Below are 20433 nucleotides of genomic sequence, written 5' to 3'. Positions count from 1 at the left end.
TTTGGCTATCAAACTTTAATCATTTTGTCTTTTTTTTTATTATTGAATTAAAACTAGTAAACACCATGACTTGTCTGACTCTCTTGGGAAGAGTAGAACCTCCAATTCTACAATAAAATACTGAATTAAGAGGCAAAAGGATCTCATTTCAAACAACAGGTTTTATTGCCTAAGAGTACCAATTATAAAATGCAGTGGATAATTACTTCATTAATGCTTTCAGAGATTAATGTCAAGTTGAGGAAGTCATCTCCTAAATTATGACTAAACATTATAGCAAATATTTGTAGCCATAGAAAAAATGACCATAAAAAAAAAAACTTGGTATGACTACATCTTTGAGAGGTTATAGAAACATATCACACCTTTGGAATATGACTATAGACAATTTTTGCATCTTTTGCATCTTTCGTAACAGCTACCAAAATTCCCAGCACCTACACTATCTTGTTCCTAGAAATCAAGATAAACTACATACATAAAATTCCTGTTCATGGGATGGGCCCTGTGTCCTAGGACTTAGCACCTGACGCAAGAAGGGTGAAAAATACTAGGAGTACGAATACCATCAGTTTCATATTAGCCGCTCAGAGAAATAGTACACTTTGTAAAAAATTCCCTCCGCCACACTACACTGCCCTAGTCAGCCTGCCATTCTCTCTTCCTGAACTACTTCAACACTGTCCTAAATGATTTATTTTTGTACTTAATTCTTGCTTCCTATAAACCCACTCTTTATATAGATTGCAGGCAGATTGTTTGGAAGTAAATCTACTCATAATCATTCTATGATTAATCCTTCACAGCCTCCTCTATCATCTATACAATCAAGTCCAAGCCCCTTTCACAGGGTACATGGTGGTATACTCGAGGAGTTGGCAGAGTCTTTATTTTCACACCTTTATTTTCACACCTGCTGAACCTGTGACTTGCACTAATCCTAAAGTTCTGCAGGCACACTTAGCCAATGTTAATATTGTGTCTTGTTTATATTTTCTCCGTGGCTGAGGTTTATTGCCCTCATTTCTCTCCCTATTTCCCAATGAACATTCATTCATCTTTAGGGTTAACTTGAGTACACTTTTCCCAGAAGCTTTCTTTGCCCCCACAGGCTAGGTAGGTTCCCTCCTCTGGGCTCTAAAACACTGGCATATCTCTGTTGTTGAACTTATCACATATATTATTAATTTCTGATTAGTGCCTGCCTTCTTGTCCCCACCTCACATAAGTTTTTGAGGGCACGGACTGTGACTCATTCTTCTTGCACAATGCTATGCACATGGTAGAAAGAATATGACAAATATCTGTTTGAATGTCAAGGTGTATGAGGTGCTTTTCAGACTTAGAGCTGCCTGAATGTACACTTTATCATCTTGGAAGAATTTAAAATCAAAAGCAGACATTTTTTTAACCTTATTCCTATATGCGGTTTCACATATGGTTTTCATTGTTCCTCTCACTGTGTATCTATTTGTTCAGGTTGAGTATAAGGAACTGAGAAGAGGAAGAGAAAAATAAATGAGGAAAAAAAAAAGATCATAGAGAAAGTAGTAGTAAAAATCAAATTTTCTAAACTTCATAATTTATGTAATATAATGAAAATACGCACCTCTAAAATACAAGCTTAAGAAAACATACCTTTGTAGTTCTAAGTTTTTCAAACACTTGCATACAGGGCTTGGAAAAGATCTAGTAGAAACTGCAAAGAGGAGTCCAGTTTAAAGTCAGTTAGACAAAACTTAACATTGTTATTTGCGTCTTTAAAATGCACATTAAAAAAATCCCTTTAATTTGTGTATCTCTTCTATGATTAATTATTTTATTTTATGAATTGCCACCTATCTCTTCTCATTACTATAGAAACAAAAAAAAACCAAACAAACAAAAAATAGAAGACAAGTAACATAATTATTTTCCCTATCCATTTTTTTGCAGCTTATGTTACATCCCAATATACTTATGCATGGACTTTGAGAATAATATTCCATACATATTTTTGATGACTCACACACATCGAAATTTGGATTTACAGAGAATATGCTAAACCCAAATATGTTAAAGATTAAAACACAGAGAATCTCTACTGATCCTTTAAATTATCAGTTATCAGAAAGTTTACTAATAAAAGAGAAGTAATTTCTAAACAGCTTTAAAGAAAAGCCACACGTCCCTAACTAAAAAAAAAAAAAAAAAAAAAAAATGTTTTGACCACACATCTCCTATTCATGAATGTTTCTTTTTATAAATTATAAGTATTACTCACTATACTAATATAATTTATTATTATAATTATCACATATGTTAAATACGTTAATGGAAATTTAAAGTAAAATAAACATAACCAGGGGTTCTACTATGTTCTTCCTGAACTTCAATATAGGATGCAAGATTTACAAGATGTTGCTATTATACAAGGTCTAATTCTGTCTCTCGTCTCTCTCACGGAGCTACAATTAAATCTAGAGAAAAGCTAGTGATATATATGACAACTGAGATATCCAAGGCAAAAACACCAGTGGTCTCACAAAAGGGTGGTTCAAGACTTGCAAGGGGAGCAGATCAAGGTGTGGGTAAATCATCAGAAATCCATCGTATTAGAAACATGTGCATACTCAGAGCTGAGAATTATAGAGCTCTTGAAAATCATCTAGTCCAGTGATTTTCAAACTTTTTTAAAGTAAATAAATTATTTTTTCCCCCAAATAAACTCTTTAGCAGATGGCCAATACAAAAGATGTATACAAGCAGAACTGCTCTGCCTAACACAGCTTCAAGCCTGAGGCTCTACCTACTATCGCTTCCTCCTCCTCTCCTCCTCTAAGGATATAGTTTGAAAACTACATGGTCACATTGCCATTTTGGCGATGAGGCTCCCAGGCTGCAGATGGAACAAGAGCAGCCATGTCAAGACAGTGTAATAAAGTAGCTAAATTATTCATCCTGGGTGCTTGTCTATCTTCCCTTTGGATACTCCTGTCTTGTTTACATGGACTGGCTTCCTTGCATATTCCAATCTGATCTCAGTTGTAAATGTAAATACTTAAACTATGATCTGATAGGATTTAAGGTAATGTTTGCTTCTAGGTTTTGGTAAAATAATGAATACTTATTTTCTTTTCAAAATATATATTTTTCTGACTTGAAATTTTTAATGATTCAAGCAGTCAGCCATGTCGATATGCAAATATTTTGAATAAAGGATCAGGATCCAGTGCATCTTAAATATAAGATTTCAGGAGGTCACTGAAACCTCAGAAATCAAGATAAATAATATTGTAATATAAAATTTTTATGAATTTGAATTACCGTAAAAAATACACACTAAACAAAATAACCAAATTTTAAATAAAGATTTGACCCTGCACTTGTACAACTCAGCCCCTTGTACCTCACTGTAATGCTAAACTTAGTCTAGTGACTTCTCTGAGAGAAGGAAGTACAAATATAAAAATGATATTAAATTAGTTGTGCTATGTAAATGCCTGCCTCTATAATACCTAGGATTGTGGAAGGAGGGAAAAAAATGTATCTGGAGAACAAAGCCCAGTCAAGGTGCATGGTGTGACATAGACCTTCACACCTCAGTCTATAGGACTGAAAATGAGGTTACACTGTTTGGAAACAAATAAGCAACTAGAGAACTATGACACATGAGGTAATATTTAGTTAGTTTGTTTGTATTTAAGCCATGTTACAATTTCAGTGAGCTACTAAATCTAGTTATAGTTACTTCAATAAGCATTCTTTTCCATATTTGTTTTGTTTTTAAAGGCAAATCATAGTTTTAAAATGTGTAAAAACCTGAAAGTTCAAAATGTCAGGTGAACATCATCTGACTCCTAAAAGCAAATTAATCACTTCACATTTTAAAGGCATCTTAAAAAGCTTTCTTAAGATGCCTTTAACCTCTCAAGCATTTAAGTGGTGAAACCCACTATCAAAAGATGAATCAGGGTGACGGTAGAGAGCATGGACATTCCTGAGAATGTTTTTTATCTGTCCACAGAATTCAAATAAACTAACTTAGGAAAATGAATGATTCCATGCCTGACATATAGTATGACATATATGGATAAGTAAATAAATTAATGAATAAACGAAGGTTGAAAAAAGACTGGAAAAGGTAGAAAAGGACTAGATTATAAAGATATTTGAAGCAGACTTTATGCTGTGAACTACTGAGCAGAGGTTTAAAAGCAAAAAAAAAAAAAAAAAAAGCAAAAAAACCCCCAGCTCTTCAAAAGAAAGAATGGATGAATCAATAGTGAGTAAACAAAACAGTAAATCCAGCTATTAGTTTCCAGAAATAATCTTCGCATTGGGCAATAAAGGCTGACCAAAGGGCAATGACGGTAAAATTAGAGAAAGGAAAGTATGGCAGAAACTGCTGCTTGGCTCCCAAGAGTGTTTCTCTCCTTCTCTAAAAATAGAAAGTTTAGCCAGGTACATAGCTAAGGACCATATTACCAAGCCTCCCATGCTCCTAGATATGGCCATGCAAGTGGATTTTGTCATTTAAACATGAGCTATAAGCAGAAGTGGTGTGTTCTATTTTTAGGTTGTACTCTTAAAGAGAGGGGAGTATGGTTTCTCCCTCCTCTTTTCCTCTTTCTGAATACTGGACTGAAGGTAGGTGGTGAGCCATCATTTCTCAAGGGACAAGGACAATTCCTTGGGAGGATAAAGCAACAAAATGGAAAGAGCCTGCACCCATAACTTAGTCAAGCCATTACACCACCTCTGGACCATCTACCTGGGCTATACATAAGACAGCACTAAACTACATTGTGTTTAATCCACTTTTATTTTTGTATTTCGCTATAACTACCAAACCAAGGTCTTAATACAGGTGAATATTAAAAATATTTTTTAAATGAAAAAATTCAGAAATGTGGTTGGTGATAGCTATAGTGAATGAAGAAGAGCAATGAGCTGAAACAGTTACACAGTTTTATGTTTAGGAAAGTAGGATAACAGAATGACTAACAAAACAGATGACGAGGAGGCTGCGAACTAACATAAGAGGAGAAAATTGAAAATGGAACTTTCAGTTAATTTGTATAGTTTATATAGTTGAAAAGATGAAAATTGATCGAATCTCACAATAAAAGACATCAGCGTACATAAAAAATGAACGATAAGGTAGTCTCACAGAAAGCAGGAAGAGGAGGCAGTAATTAGCAAAGGGAGAAAAAACATTATCTTAAGAGAAGACTGGTGATTGAAAACACGAATGGAATTAACCTTAATCTTTGATGACAAACAAATTTAAAAGGAATTTGATGTGGTCTAAACTTTTTAAATCTGTTTAAAGCTCTCATGAAAAATTAAAGCAATCATTTCTTGAAATAGAAAAGCATTCATCAGAGTTCTGAACAAGCCAGGTCTAAATCATACTTTAGTTTCAATTAAATTTCCAGAATTCTCAGAGAGCAAAAAGCAATAGGTACTTACATCATTTTGTCCTTTCTTTATTCTCACAATAGGGGGAGAATGAGGTGAGAGGAATAAAGAGAAATTGAAGAAGTGTTTTGTTATTGTCCTCATCCTTTCAAAAGGCTGATGTTGATGAGAAGAAATAACAAAATGAAACAAAAACCTCCTCGAATTTATTAAGTTACATTCAAAGATGAAGGGGAATCTAAATTTCACATTTAAATGCTGAAGTCAATATAAGACTGGCAAGATGAAAGTTATAAGAAGCAATTATTTGGAAATCTGTATCATTTGTCAGAGACATTCCAATTACTTGAAGGTCACCAGTCTTCCAGAATATTCAGGCAACATCGCTGTACCATGCCCTCCAACGATCCTTCCCCACCTGGCCTTGGAAATCCAACCAGGAGGACATTTTTTTGGGAAGAAGACAGACCAAAGATTTATGTTAGTCATTCCACTGTCCACTTCAGATTGATTAAGCTCACTACATTGACGTTTTCTTAAGGTTATTTTCTCTCTATCTTTTAGACTGTAAAATGTACTTTTGAGTTACCCAAGGGACAACAGGGAAAATTTCAGGATTTTTTACCACTATGTGTTCATGAAACCAATCATACTAATTCACTTTGTATGAGAAATTGATATTCCCCTCCTTTCCTTTGAAGGGAAGTCTTAGTAATCTTTTCTTCATATAGTGAGAACATTATCCATGGTCTTTAAGCTGCTTTGAGAATAGTTTTGTCCTTGTTTCCAGCATTATACTTGAGTTTCATAATCAATACTTTTTAAAGTTATTTAGTACTGACTTGAATTTTAGAATTCCACGCTCCCTCTTTTTTTTTCTTTCTACGCATAATGACCAGACATCACTATACATTCCTCTAAGTAAATCAAGTAATTCCTCCAAGTAAGTCTGCCCTAAAATGACCTCTCCTTTATAATGGTTGCAGAATACCTTAACAAAGGTTGCTGTGCACAATTGAACTAGCTTGAGGGGAAAAAATGCTTTTCTTTCTTTCTTTCTTCTTTCTTTTCTTTCTTTCTTTCTTTCTTTCTTTCTTTCTTTCTTTCTTTCTTTCTTTCTTTCTTTCTTTCTTTCTTTCTTTCTTTCTCTCTCTCTCTTTCTCTCTTTCCTTTCTTTCCTTTCTCTCTTTCTCTCTCTTTCTCTCTCTTCTTTCATTTTTAGTTAGTATAAGGGGAGAGTGTCCAAATCTCGGGGTCTCAGGGGTGCAGACAAGAGGGATTGTGTTTCATGGCACTTAGTATTCAACTTGCAGAATTATTACACTTCACCCCCATCTGGTCTGCCCATCTCCTCTGGTGTGGCTTGTGTGAATTCTAAAATTCCTGGCATTTAGCATATAATCTGAAAGCCACTCTGATCATTCAAGAAAGCCCCTATACTCTTTTACTATGTGTCATGTAAAAACCACAAAACCAAAGCACCATATGAAAATTTATTATAAGCTACTCATTGCTTCTTTATGTTTGCTTGCAAAGCTTCCAACAATATTAAACATCTTAGCCTATATTACTTTCTTGCCTATATCGTAATTCTCAAACACCAGGAAATCAGCTCATAGGGCTCAAATGTGTTCTATGGGACTCAAAACAGTTTAATAGGTATATCTGGGGCTAAAAAGAAAACTATGAGGCGTTATAGTTAATAAAGGAATATTGATGTTAATTAAGAAAATAGAGTTAAAATTTTAAGTACTAACCTTTATACTGTTATATTCATACTAGCAGATTTAGACCTGGCATCTACACATTTATGCTCACAAAGGAAAGCCAATGAAAGCTACGTAATATAGAAAAGCGAATATACCAGGTTATTGGGAGAGAAAGAAGCAAACAATTGCTGAGTGCTCATGATTTCCAGATGTCTTAAATACTCTCTCGCTGAATCCTTACAAAAGCCCTCAGAAGTAAATAGTAATACCATTGGATGCCTAAGCAAGCATGAGGTTATCAAAGAGACAGCACCAAGCAGTGTTAAGATTTGAACCCAAGTCTGCCTAACACAAAGTTGTAATAGTAGTGGTGCTTGACTAAGTCAACCCATAGCAACAAAGAGTACCTATGTGGGAAAGTAGAGGTGATGAACAATACTTTAGAGGTCACCTTGGATATGCCACATTTTTTTCAAAGTAGTTTTTTATAAGACACCCTAGTGGCATTATATTTTAACACCAGATGCTCCATTCCCTGTTCGAAGGAGCCTGATCTGTTTTTTTAAGGAGCACAACAATGTCCTTGAAGGCAGTTCAGGACTAGCATTAAATGCGTTGTCATCTTGCATATTTTCCAGAAAGTGATTTGACACACTCCCAGAGTACCAGGTAGGAGATGGGGGAGGTGTAAAAAAAAAAACCATATTAGATCCCCAATTCTAAAATTTGTTTTTGAAATAGATATTATTATATTATTATATTATTATATTATTATATATCATGCCTCTTTGGGTAAGGCAAGATGTTCTTATGAAATGCACATAACAATCTAACACAACAATACACCCTTCCTACTTTAGTTTCCCTCTGCACAGATAGCCCGAGGGAGCTTTAAGAGCTTTGACAATGTTAACCTCAAGTCTGGTTAAGATGCAGTGTCAATGATGAGGACATTGGGAAAAGAAAAGCAGACAATCATTAAGGTTTGATCAGAGAAGGCTAATGCTGGGAGAGATTCTAACATAAAAACAGTATAATGTTATGCACACGAGCATTGAAACCAGACTGGCTCCAGAACATAACAGCTATAACTTGGACAATTTCAGCCCAACTTTTCTTATTTATAATGTGGAAATAAAACTTCTGCCTTAGTATAATGCCTAACACATAAAGCTTAATAAATAATAGTCATTATTAGGGTGTCTGGGTTTTTTTTGTACTAAAGGAGGAATTGCACTTTAGAAGATTAAATGACTAGCACGAGATAATAGGTCATTTCTTTATTGGAGAGAAGTGAGAATAAACTCAGCTTCATCGAAAGACAAATTTCCTCTAAATAACCAATTACAACACAGAATCAGAAAACATCTGTGAAATTTTCAAACGCACTTTAACTTTTTTCATTAATAAAACTGACTTTATAGTGACTTTTTTTTCCTCTTCCTGATATCCATTTCCTTTCAAAACTAACTCTGTATGAATTCCTATGTGTTTTTGACCTTATTATTTTGGGAGGTTGAAGGTCTTCCTCTTGAATATTTGTCATGATATTCTCGGTCATTGCTATTTCTCTTGTAGTCTTAAAAAAATATAAAAGAGAAATGTATTAGAGGAATCTTATTCAGAGGCACCTATCTTTGCTAACTATTTAACATGCTGGAGATTTAGATGCTTTTGCCTAACATTAAGAAAAAATCTGAAATAGCATTTTTGAGAAAAATTCATTCTTAAAGAGTCTTTTGAAGAGTGATCATTGGGCACTATCTGTAAGAGCAATCTCTGGGAAGTAAACGAAATTAAGTTTTCATACTTAGTTCCTCAACGAAGACTTACTTAGTTCATCCATACAGATTCGGCTTACATGGAAATACTCATTTCTGATTTTCCTATTTATCTTCACTAAGGGTTGCAGTTTAGCTGTTTCTGTTTACCATTGTTGTCATTGTCATCATTTTGAGGATTTAAAAAGTAAAAAAAAATCCAGGCAAATGGGTCAACTAAAAAAAAAAAAAGCTTCACTTTTCTAATTCATGATCCATTTAGAACTGGAAAGGCATTTATAGCAGGCCATAAATGCTTTTAGATGAAGCTTAATTTATACTCATTTCCCTCCAATAAAGAAATGACCTGTTATCTTGTACATCAAACTGTACAGACTATGCACTTCACAACTGCCATTTACACTGTCTTCCAAGCAACACTCATAGCTGAATTTAAAAACTGTTACTGTCACTAAAGCCCAAATTTAGAATTTAAGAAAGTCTTAATGTACTTTTTACAGGAATGTATTTTTCCCTAGAGTATTATTTACCAGACACACTAAATTCTTTACATTAAACACATTTGCTTTTTAGAGATGAACTAACTTATTTAGAGATGCTTTACCTTAAGATTCAAGGCAAAAGGTTATGGACAAGACAGAAAAAGAGACAAAACTCAACAAAAATATACTCAATGTCAAAATCATCTCCTTCTTTGAGTTTGAGAATGACTACATATCTCATACGTAGGCTACTGACATTCATTACTAGCTGAATTTACACCTCCTATAGCAGCACCTTGTTCGTGTCAGGATTTATTTGGCTCAGAGAAAAATGGCAGCTGCAGTGGTGATTCACTAAAACCAATTCTCAGTGAAGCAGCTGCTGCTGAAAGCTGTGCTTCACACATCAATCATTCGCTGAATGTCGCATCCAGTTCAGTCACATCATTTGCTCACTCTATTGATTTTGTGGTTGTTGAAATTTAGGTTGCAATATTACTGTTGTCGTATCATGCTGCATTATTTGAAGCAACATCATCTTGTGGCCCCTCCAATATGAGAAAAATCCACATAATAATGAAAATGCAACCTTTTTTTTTTTTTTTTTTTGGTGAAAGAGGTGGTAAAAAGAGCGTTCGTTCTAAATGCTAACAGAATAAATGATTTTTCAGGAGAATGATTCCACTTATCTCTGTGTTTCTCTTAGGAACTAGCCTCAATCAGTCACAACCTAGCAGTATCACAAATACCAGATTTGGTGTTATGGGTTGAATTGTGTCCCAAAAAGATATGTTGAAGTCCTAACCCCTAGTATCCATAAATTTGTCTTATTTAGATTAGAATCTTTGCATATATAACCAAGTTAAGATGAGGTCATATAGGAGTGGGTAGGCCCTTAATCAAATATGACCGCTACTTTATAAAAAGAGGGAAGACGATATGAAGACAGAGAGCCCAGAAAGAAAGTCATATGAAGATGGAGGTATAGATTAGAATAATGCTTCTATAAGCCAAGAAATACCTGGGGCTACCAGGGGCTGAAGGAGACAAGGGAGGATCTTCCCCTACAGGCTTTGGAGGGGAGCATACCTCTGCCAACACTTTGGTTTCAGACTTTTAACTTCGAAGCTGTAAAGAATAAATTTCTGTTGTATTAAGCCACCCAGTTTGTGGTACTTTGTATGATAGCCCTCTGGGGGTATCCATTTGGCAATAGTGAAGAAGTATCAGCAGTTCCTTAGAGGTCATAGGTATAAACTGTGTTGACCTAGAGAATCTTAATGACTGAATAGGCTCTTCTTTCAGGCCACATTTACTCAGATTAGAGACTTTCCTTGAATTAGAGCATCCTTAAGTATGTAAATAATTCCTAAAATAAGAAAAATTGGGATCAGATTAATAGATTATAGGTTAAAAAAATACACAAAAATGGCTTGAGATGAACCAAAAAGTCTATAAACAGTTTGCATTTCTAGGGCTTCCTGGTGCTCTCTCATGACCTGTTGCTGTTAACAGACACAAGGAAAAGCAAGTCAGCCAGTCACTAAGCCATCACCACATTTATTTATGCCCAGAATTTGCAACACACTCAAAAGAACAAAGAGATGTATTAGAATCCATGAAGTTTTTTAAATTAAAAGGGAGTACACAAGAAATGGTACAATCAGGATAAGAGGCTTAAGGTACTGAGCCATTAAACTAAACCTTCATGATTAAACTAAAACCTTCATGATTCTTTGCTTAAGCTTTTTTCTTGGAAGGCCACCATAGATAGAAGCTACACTCAGACAACCTTGAGTAATGCCAGCTCTGCCATTGACTAGCTCTGTGTCTTTGAGCAAGTTACATACCCACTTTAAATTTCAATTCACTCATTAGTAAATGAGACTAATAATTCTACCAATTTTATAAATAAAGCATTTGGTTATTATTAGCAATTATTGTCATTATTAATCACAATGCCATTTCACTCATGGAAGAGATGTTCCTCCACACCTCTGCTTTCTGTTTTTAAACCAGAAAGAAAGAAAGTTACCTGCAAAATAGGTCAGCTTTAAAAAGTACCCATAGTGCCACAGCTTCACTCTGACTATGCAAAGGGACAAAAAAGAGTAAATCCTTTGCAAAATTGTTGATAGGAATCTTTCTAAAATGTTCTAATCCCTTTCTCCTATTTGGTAAACAGAAGATACTGGACATCACATTATCTTTTTAATTGTTGAGTTTCTTGCCATTTTTGATAATTATTATCCTAAAAATCAAATATTATTAGGATAATCTTTCTTACATAATACTTTAAACTAATAAATATACCAAAACAGTATTTTATAATGTATAAAGCAGGCTCAGAGTGCTGAATCTATATCTTTATAATGTCATCCTATTCTTTTGCTTCATTTTGTTTCATCTTCAATATGTAAAATTTCAAAAATCTAAAAACCCAGCTTTCATGCCCTGAATCTTTTCTTCTCAAACTAAAAAAAATATCAATTATACATAATCTGATATTTTCAAAACCTTTTCCAAGCTTGTTAAGCAGTTAAATTTTTGAACCTTAATAGATATTTACTTTTAAGGCTAACAAATTTCATATTGTTAGCTTCAGTTCATCAATCTGGTCTGAGATAAGTATCAATTCCACAAATCTTGTCCATTCGAGTCTTGCGTCATCAATGGAATTGAAAAAAAATGCCTTCTAATATTAAACAAAGCTCTGCCAAGAACAATACTATGGAGAATGTCACTAGAGATTTTCCTTTACCTTGGAGTGGGTCCATTCAAGAAAGAAAGGTATAAATGGATTTTGGGTCTGGTTAAGATGGCAGTATTTCCCAAATTGATCTATAAATTTGAACAGAAGCCACATCAAAATCCCAGTTTGCTTTTCTTCAGAAATTGACAAACTGATTCTAAAATTCAACTGGAATGTAAAAAAATGTAAGATAGCAAAAAAATCTTAAAAATCTAACAAAGTTGTAAAACTCATATATCTGATTTCAAAACTCGCTACAAAGTTATGGTAATCAGATAGTGTGATGCTGACATAAAGATATACATGTAGATCAATGGAATAAAATTGAGAATCTAGAAAAAAAACATATACTTATAACCACTTGATCTTCAACAAGAGCACCATGACAAGTCAATGGGAAAAAATAGTCTTTTCAACATAAGGTGCAGGCAACTGGATATCCAGGTGCAAAAAAAGTGAAAAGGTTATCCTTACAAGTGGAGAAACTATTTGCCAATCATATGTATGATAAGTGACTTGAATCTAGAGTATATAAGAGCTACTATAATTAAATAAAAAAAAGATAAATAACCCAATTTAGAAAATGGGCAGTGAATATTAAATACATTTCTCCAAAGAAGGTATGCAAATGGTTAATAAGTACATAAAAAGATGTGCAATATCAATAGACATTAGGAAAATGTAAATTAAAACCACAAAGAACTACATTTCACATCCACCAGGATGGTTATAATTTTTTTAAAAAGTGATAAATGTTGGCAAAGATATGGAGAAACTGAAAGCCTCATTCAATGCTGGTTAGAATATGATCTCACTTTTATGTGGGATATAAATCTGAAAGCAACAAATGAACAAGACAAACAAACAGAGACTCGTGGACACAGACAACAGTTTAGTGGTTAAAAAAGGGGAAGGGAGGAGGTAGATAAAGGGGGGTCAAATATATGGTGACAGAAATTTAACTTTGGGTGATGAACACACAATGCAATATGTAGATAATGTATTATAGAATCCGACACTTGAAATCTATATAATTTTATTAACCAATGTCACCCCAATAAAATTTAATTTAAAAAATGAATGAAAAATGATGCAATCTTGTTGGAAAATAGTTTGCCAGTTCCTCAGATTGTTAAACACAGAGTTACTATATGACCAAGCCATTCTACTCCTAAGTATGTACTCAAATGTCCCTCATTTGATGAACATATAAACAAAATGTTGTGTATCCTTACAATATAATATTATTTGGCAATAAAAAGGAATGAGTACTAATATGTGCTACAACATGGCTGTACCTTGAAACCATTATACTAATGAAAGAAAAACACATGTATGGTTCCATTTATATAAAATGTCCAAAATATTCAAATTTATAGAGACAATGTAAATTTGTGGTTTCCTAGGGCTGGTGGGGTGGTGGTTTGGGGGGAATTAGACAGTCACAGCCAATGGCTTTGGGGTTCCTCTTTGTGGTGATAAAAATGATCTAAAGTTTATTATAGTGATGGAGATGAATATGCTAGGAACCATTAAAGTGTATACTTTAAATGGATGACATTTATAGTATGTGAGTTATATGTCAATAAAGATATTTTTTAAATGTTAAATAAATTTACTCAAAACATCTTCAGAGGATGTTGAAGTTCAGTGTGAATATCTGGAGGTTGCAAACTAATGTGCAATATGCTAATCAAGTTATCCATAGAGCCATTTATTTATAAAGCATTTTGAAAAACACTTTGACTGCAGATCTCAACTTGAGCTTTTCCCTTTCTTCTAAACACAGATTGTAGAATTAGAATGCCAGCATGTTGCTTTTAATTTATCTTGTATATATTCTACTTCTTGTCATTCTAAAATATAAGAAATATCTATGTATGAATAGTCAATCCATAAATATAAAAACTTTGTATATAGGAAGGTTTATTAAATGGATGAGTTTTTTCAGATATATAGTAATACTGATTGCAGGAATATGTCAATCATAGAAATTTTCTCTTCTATTTACATCTCAGTTCTAAATCTGTTACTGAAGAAGCTGCACATTTCTATATGAAAACATTCTCTCATTGACCACTTAACAATAGACACAATCATCCTTTGGATCATCAAATGTCATGGAAAGGGAATTGGCTTATCTTATCTGATCGAGAATATGTGCTTAATTCCAAGATATTCATGCCTTTTATGCTTTCCAGTGATTAACATTCTAAACATATAGTAAGCTCTCTTGGACATGAAGTCTAAGCAAGGAGAACATGACCATGTCTATGGTTTAGTTTCTAAGAGAAGAACAGACCTGAGCTATAGAATTCTAGAGTTGGAAGGAGCCTTAAAGAAGGCTCCTCTGAATGAGCTGTCAAGATGAAGCAGAGACAGAATCAGAATCCAAGTCTTCTGAGATCCTCTCCAGTGTTCTTTTTATCACATCACATTGTCTTTCAACAAGGCAACATGGGCTTCTTCGCTCTTGACCATGTTGTCAATAACAATGAAAGTGCATACACATGTGATAAACCCACCATGTTTTGTAGGGCTTTTCTCATGTATGTCAGAATCATCTAGGCTCTGCTGTGTTCAGAAAACATCTGCAAATGATTCAGTGCTTAGTTTTCTCATTCATCCAGATATTTGTTTGACATTTACAACTCATTTATAAAGGTAAACAAAAGTAGATAATTAATTTTCATGTTTTTTCAGAATATTTTAGTATCATGCTGCACAGGCCAAGTGTTTTCATTTTTTCTTTTTTGTGTTGTGCAGATCTTTCTACTGTTGGCCCTCATTCTCTATATCTTTTTATATAAAAGATTTTTGGGTTTTACATTTTTCTTTGTGTCCTTTAAAGATAGCATAAGCAGAAATCTCTCAGCTAATAGATTTACAAATTACTTCACTTCTGCAATTACAAATTCTCCTCTTGCTACTTCATTAAATTAATGCTAGTCACATACAATGACAACTTTACCCCTAAAGAGTTTGAGACTGAGAATTTACTAAATTAGAATTTCAAATGTTAGTTAAGAACATGCCTCCCTTCAAACAGTGAAATCCTTGCCATGAGCCTTAGGGATGACAGAATAATATTCTTCTTTACTAAGTTAAAACTTACCCAGTGCTCATGTGAGAAAAAGAAATCAAGTACCTAAAGATAAATGAGGTAACAACCAAATAGTCTTGCAGGATAATTTCAGACGTAGTTTATTTTATGAATAGAATCATGATTCACAATGTCTTTTAAAAGCATAATTAAATTTTGCATCATATCTGAGAGAAACAGCATGGTAAGGGCTGAATATTTCTGATGCCAACACTTTTAAAAATATATATTAATGCTCTAGGTAAAAATTTAAGAATACACTCAAGTGTATTTTATGTGTGTTTATAAATCCTCATTAATCTTATTATGTAAATTAACAGAGTAAATAAAATTCTAATGAGACATCTTCAAACTTGTCAAAAAATTATTTTAAAGTATTTAGAAGTATCCATTTCCATGTAAATAATATGACTTTTATTTGGTAAAGTCTAGCTTTTGTTTCTCATGAAAAAATTGTTTTTATTAAAGATATTTAAAAAAATTGAAGCCTACTGTTGAATATTATTATAAAATGTTAGTTCCATTAGGCTATGATTCCATTGTATTAAACGCTATGTCTCCAGTATCTTGAAGAGTGCCAGGTAGATGATAAGTAGGTGCTTCATAAAAATTTGTCAAATGAATGTTAAATAAATGAATAACTATCATTGCTAACATAAACATCTAACATACCAAGTGCTTCAAATGTGCCAGGAACGATACTAAACTCTCTATTTTGTTGCTTTTTATCCTCATACAGCCCTGTTGGAGAAGAACCACTATCATCTCCATTTTACAGATGAAACTAAGTTCAATGAGGCTAATACCCAAAGTTGCCTTTTTAGAAAGTTTGGGGATTTAAGTCCAGGTCTCCCTGACTGTAGAGCCTGAGCTTAATCCCTATTTTACAATAATAGTACTAATTATACTAGCAATGATATAATGATGATGATGATGATGATGATAACAATAATAATAATAATAATATTGTTGAGCCTTGCTTGTGTTCTACAGATGGTTGCAAGTCTTCATATTTATTAACTTATCTCATCTTCACAACAATCTTATAAATCAGATACTACCACCCTCAATTTACAAATGAGCACAAAGTATGCTATTCTGGTTTTCCTTCAATTACTTCCAATTATTAGGCTTGTTTTTATGATTTCCATAATAAGCCAAAGAAGAAAGTATTATTTATGGTCTTCCTCAAATACTTTGTTCCAAGTCTTGCTCCTGGTAGAACCCTGGCTAAGCCATAAACACATAATAAAAATAACTTCTATTGAGCAACTGAAATATGCTTGGCAACTACCATGAATTATTATGTAGTCCTCCTAACATTCTCAAGATAGATATGATTATCCTCATTTCAATGATGAGAAAACTAAAGCTAGGAAAGCTTCCCCAAGCCACAAGCTGTTTAGTGCCAGGGTTAAAATTCAAACTCAGATTTGAGTCCAGTCCAAACACACTAACCTATTATTACTAGTACTTCTCATTTTCTGGAGATAAAGATTTTCCTAGACCTTTGGCAAATTAGAATTAACCCACTCATGAACCTGCTCCCTAAAAGTAGCCTCTTCGCTACTGAACCCTGCCACTGTGGTTTCATTGGCACATCAAAACAATAAAGACAGAAGGGCCACATATTATTGGGGTTATTTTCAATAGAGAACCTAGAGTAGTTCCTGGACAAAAAATCCATTAATGGTTACCTGGTTTATTTTCACTTCATATTCTCATAGAATATAAACTCTTCCATTTCCCTTTAATATTAGTGCTGTATGGTTATGATACTGCATTTTTCATATTTTATCATATCCAAAGTTGACCAAATCCACTCATAAGAATAGCTCAGTAATTCCCACAGCTTTTCTGAGATAACAATACACTCTTTATTTATTTTGTGATGATGGGAAGAAGCAAAGAAATAATTAGAATGAATGCTGAGAACTTATTTCCCTATTGAAGAGACCCGGGTTTCCTCCAGATACTTGTTTTCCTTCAGTGACCCCTGGTTCAGGTTGACAGTAAGAGGATGTGGCAGACAGTGATGGTCCTGAGTCAGGTCTGCCCTCACTAAGAACATGAGACTCTTCCCTGGCCTTAATTTAGAAAGAGTCCTGCACAGAGAGGGTTCCTACTACTAAGGAAAAGTCAAGCTTAAACTCAACCTTGTTAAACTTCCATAGTGATATGCACATTGCATCATGAGAGCAATAACTGTAAGTTAGAAAAAAAGGTAAAATAAGTGTATAAATGAATGAAGGCAATTAATGAGAAGTTAAAAGTCAGGTGATTGGATTTATTTCATCTTAAGGGATAATATTTAAGTCACAATCTTAAAGCATTCAGCAACCTAAACCAATATATTTCTTACTCCATTTTAGAGGAAAATGTGGCCAAAACATATATATTATTACTTTTCTGAATTTGTAAATTGAATCCGACTTATCATTTATTAAGGATAACTCAATTTTCATAATTATATAGTTATAATAATATAATTACATAGTGCCCATATGTGTAGATGTTGTCAAGGCATAATAATAAAAGACTTAACCCAAACCGCTTTTGCAGATATAATACTATATATCACATAGTATTATGTATTATATAATATTATATAATACTATAATATTATATCTACTATTGCCTACTAATTAGTACAAAACCAATTTATTTCAAAAACATTTTAGAGACCTTCAGAAGATTAAAAGTATATAATATTTCTAATTATACTCAATTAGTTAATTAAGGATCCTGGCAAGTTTTTCTTTGAAATTTATATGAAAGATTAGTAAATTTAATTTTAATGTATGTCCTCATCAGCATGATGTAAAGAGATTAATCCAGAGATTCAGGTCAATAGAACAGAACTAGAATTTGTGAGTGTTTCTTTAGAGTTATGCTACACACCACCACATATCTGATATTTGACAAAGCCTTAGCTTTAGTTATGTTCCTTAATTGCTCTAGCAAGATCTTCATGATTCCTGCATCTGTGAAGCTATAGTGAGAGGGTTTATTGGTTGTATTAGTACTTTGAGAGGTGGGTGAAAGCCAATATTTAAATTGAATTACTCCCTAATCTTTCAAAACTTAGAAACACACAGCTAAAAAGAACTCAATAAATATCACTGCAGTTTTCTGGAAACATCAATATACAAAAGATCCCACACAGCTCTTGCTTAACTATAATGAAAAAGAAAGCAGCCCTCAGATATCCCCCAAACAAGAGAGACAATCCAAATACTTCTATAATCATTCACTCATAAATTCCCCCACTGATTCTACATATTACCCTGAAAACTCAAGCTAAATTAGCTCCAAAAATCATCTTAACATCAGTCATTGATATCAATAAAAAGTAACTAATGACATTAACATAAATCATGATACTAAATTATGATGAATAGCTGCATTTTTGGTGCGAATAATCACCAATGGTAAGCCAATTGAATAACCACTCTGAAAAAAACCCACAGATATTTGTGAGCATTTTTGTGAAGTTCATGAGAGCTCAAAGGAATAAATAGACAAGAGCAGCAATTTAAGTCTCAAGGTGAAAAAAGGGGAAAGCCAAGAGAAACCAACTGAAAGCTTTCATTGCCATTCATTCATTTAACAAATATGTATTGAAATACTAGAAGCTAGTGGGTGGGTAGGGGGGTAAGTAACATGATAAACAAGAAAGACAAAATCCTAAAGACTAAGGGAGATTATAAAACATATAAAAATAATCAAATACATAATTTACAGTTTTAATCAGAGCTATGAAGGGGAAAAATAGATTATTAGAGAATTATGAGAACTCAAGGGGGATCCAAATTAGATGAAGAGATTGGAGGCAGCCTCTCTGAAGAGCGAACCCAGGGGAGCTGCACATGCCTTGGAGCAAGCATGTGGATTGCCGGTGACCTTGTCTTTATTGATAAAGTGATTTACCTTTACCCACATGCCCATTCTGCTTATACACCCTCAGTCCCACATCTACAGTTTAGGGATGCCCTTGTTTCCCTTTCTTCTACTCACAGGAGTCTCAACTTCTCCATCAAGCTCCTTGCCCCCTCACTCTTCTCAGCTCAGCTTCTCAATGGCTGGCTGCATGTCTAAATCTATAACTTGGTAGTCCTCTGTATTATGGGGCCAGGGTCAGAAGAGTGAGAATCAGCTAGCTGATATGCATGGGGACAATAATAAATTAGTTTGGCTTAGAAGCTTTTCGTAAGATTATAGGAGTAATTTCTTTCTATAATAGCTAAGCAAATTTATTTTATCAAATTCAAAACTATATTTAAAATCTATTCAAGTAAACAAACTTCATTTGATTCCCTATAAATCTATTCTTTCCAATTATTTATTAACGTGCTTAAAGTTTCAGTGTTCATTTTACTTAAAATAAAAGAGGCAACTAGCTGTTGGTGAGTCTATCATGGTGTCCCTGGAAAATAAATAGGTGTACAATTTAAAAATTTCTTACTTGATCTGTATAAGCATAAGAGTGTTAGATCTAGCGAACAGATGTCTATTTTGAATCATTGAAATAGTCATAACTTTTCAGTCAATTCCTAGTCTTACCTAGTTTACAGAACCAGAGCCCCTTGAATGATGGGGTAGCTAGCTCCCCTTGAGAACCTGCTATACTGTCAAAAATTCATATTTCTGATCTTTCTCCAAGCCTTCTCTAAAAGAACTTAAAACCATTTATCAGGGCAACTATGAGCTGGGGAAAGGAAAATAATCACTCTTCACAGACTACTGGACACTGACCTTGAAGTGACACTAATATCAGGAGACTCAAAATATCACTTGGTCCACCAGTCAGAATATGGGTTTATAGAAGTCAGATGATCGGTGGAGTTTTAACTCAGGTTCATCTCACAGTGGGTCCAATGGGTCCCTGAACTCATTCTGTGGCTATTTCCCTAGTTCTAGAATGCATAATTGGAATAAATATATATAGCAACTGGCAGAATCCCTACATTGTGATAGTAATAGTCAAGTGGAAACCGCTAGAACTATTTCTGCTTAGAAAAATAGTAACCAAAAGCAAAACTGCATTCCTGGATGGATAACAAAGATTAATGCCACCATCAAGGACTTAAAGGATGCAGGAATGGTGATTCCTACCACATCTGTCTTTAACTCATCTATTTTCCCTGTGCAGAGCTCTCTATCTCAGTGAAATTTCAAAGGGCTCTAGTGATATGGAGCATGT

General features: G+C 33.8%; 1 protein-coding gene across 4 annotated transcripts in view; it reads right to left on the bottom strand.

The window, feature by feature from the left end:
• The window catches only part of PKIB (cAMP-dependent protein kinase inhibitor beta), a 93343-nt gene that overhangs the window by 43696 nt on the left and 29214 nt on the right, over positions 1–20433 (bottom strand). For 2 of the 4 annotated variants that reach the window (XM_016154001.2, XM_016154024.2), the window contains exon 3: positions 1639–1699. The exons of the other annotated variants lie outside the window; for them this stretch is intronic. The gene's annotated coding sequence lies outside the window, so the exon portion shown is untranslated. The remainder of the gene's footprint in view (positions 1–1638; positions 1700–20433) is intronic. 4 annotated transcript variants of the gene reach the window in all.

Source organism: Rousettus aegyptiacus, unplaced genomic scaffold (assembly GCF_014176215.1).
Source record: "Rousettus aegyptiacus isolate mRouAeg1 unplaced genomic scaffold, mRouAeg1.p scaffold_m13_p_1, whole genome shotgun sequence".
Classification (NCBI taxonomy): Eukaryota; Metazoa; Chordata; class Mammalia; order Chiroptera; family Pteropodidae; genus Rousettus; species Rousettus aegyptiacus.
Note: the sequence above shows the minus strand (reverse complement) of the source record. Positions and strands in the feature narration are given on the sequence as shown.